Source organism: Chrysochloris asiatica, unplaced genomic scaffold (assembly GCF_000296735.1).
Source record: "Chrysochloris asiatica unplaced genomic scaffold, ChrAsi1.0 scaffold00568, whole genome shotgun sequence".
Taxonomy (NCBI): domain Eukaryota; kingdom Metazoa; phylum Chordata; class Mammalia; order Afrosoricida; family Chrysochloridae; genus Chrysochloris; species Chrysochloris asiatica.
The window spans coordinates 122,117-124,342 of record NW_006409086.1 but is presented as its reverse complement, the minus strand read 5'-3'; positions in this window follow the sequence as shown (position 1 = coordinate 124,342).

The window sequence follows — 2,226 nt, the reverse complement described above, 5'->3', positions numbered from 1 at the left end:
TCAATAGATTGATGTTTTCTCTATGCAGAACTTTTAGTCCTTTATGACTGTTTTGTGAAATTCATCTTGCATCTCATCAACCCGATCTATGATTTCTTTTTTACATTTACATTTAGGACTCTATATTCTTTTTAAGGAATCCTGGTGTGGTGCTGTAGGATAATCACTGGACCACAAAGTTCATTTGAACTGCAAGGTCAATGGTTCGAGGTCACTTTGCTTCCTTGGAAGCCCTATACAGGATCATTATGAGTCAGAAATGACTTGATGGCACTTAATAACAACAAAGTACTTTTTAAAACCATTTATTTTAAAAGTTTTATTGAGTCATTGTTGAAAATACACACAACAGAATATAGAAAAATTCAACAATTTCTACCTGTACAGTTGTGTGACAGATTATAGTTTTCAAGTTGTGTGACCATTTTGCTACCCTCCTTTTCTGAGCTGTTTTTTCCATATTAATGAGCTCACTACCTCAGCCTCAAGCTACCTATCTAATCTTTCTACTTGCTGTTGTCAATTTCATCCTATATTAATAGTTCTCTAAAAGATCAAGATGATTAAGGCTGACATTTTTATCTAATTAGGCTAAAAGTTTCCTTTGTTGTTGCTTTGCTTTCATTTAAAGAAGATTTCACGGAATATTTTAGATTGAAAGTTTAAAGATTGTCTCAGTTTCAGGCGTTCATCCATCCTCAGTGGTTTTACAAATTAAATAAGAGTTTGAAACTCTGTTGTACATTTTCCCTCTTTTGATCAGGATTCTTCTATATAATCTTTGATCAGAATGTTCATTAATGATATCTGGGTACCATCCAATTCTTCTGGTCTTATGGCACAGTGGCAATTGTTCCATCTCTTCCTATAAGTGCTTTATATTCTTATTAAGTTTGTGACTTTTAGGGTATTCCCCAAAATTAATTAAAAATAATTATGGATTCATGACATTAATGATTCTAATAAATGCAAAACCTGAGGCAAATGAGAGAAAAGTGAATCAGTATGCTCACAACAAAATATTGTACATACATATCATTATTTGATAGTTAAATATAGTGACTTATCTCACTATAACCTGGTGAGGAAATCCTCACCACTGGACCAATAAACAATGCTCTTATCAATGGAAAAAAGACTGAAGTTGTCAGGGACTTCATTCCTCTTGAATCAACTATCAACACTCATGGAAGCAGCAGTCAAGAAATCAAATGATGTATTGCATTGAGCAAATCCGCTGCAGAAGATGTATTTAAAGTGTTGAAGAGCAAAGATGTCAGCTTGTGGACTAAGGTGTGCCTGACCTAAGCCATGGTATTTTCAATAACCTCATATGCATGCAAAAGCTGGATGGTGAATAAGAAGACCGTAGAAAAATTGATGCTTTGGAGTTATGGTGTTTGAGGAGAATAATGAAAGTGCCATGGGCTACCAACCAACAAACAGATCTGTATTGGAAGAAGAAAAACCAGAGTGCTTTTTGGAGGCCAGGATGACCAAACTTCAACTCTCATACTTCGTATATATTGTCAGAAGGGACCAGTTACTGAAGAAGGATATTATGCTTGGGAAGGTGGAGGATCAGTGAAAGAGAGGAAGACCCCTAGAGAAATGCATTGGCAAAGTGGTAGCATCTCAAACATGGCAATCAATAATTGTGAAGTTCACCAGGCCCAGACAGCGTTTCATTCTGTTGTACATAGGATCGCTATGAGTTGGTACCCACTCGGTGGCACCTGACAACAGTTTCTCATGTACTTCTAATATAGCTTGCAGGATGAGACATTGTGGGTATTCGGGAGTACTCCTTACTCTGTTGTGGTTGTTGTTAAATGCTATTGAGTAGTTTCTGACTCACAGTGATCCTGTATAGGATTTCCAAGGAGCAGCAGATGAGCTTTAACCACCAATCCTGCAGTTCAAACCAACCCTATGGTCCAACATATTAAGCCACAGTGCCACACCGGGACTCCATTTACTCCTTACTCTAAATTCAGCTAATGACTTGATGTATGCAATTTAATCCCAGATCTCCACCATCCTCTTGTTTTCGCTTCAGTCCCTGACATGTTTCAAATGCTTTCCCAAAGTTCTTCTTAGCGCTGCCTTTACATTGTTGTTTTTCAGGCTATAGATGAGGGGATTCAGCATGGGAGTGATCACACTGTACTGCACAGAGAAAATCAGCTCCAGGGGTGAGCCTGAGGTTGGTATGAGGTAGCGTAG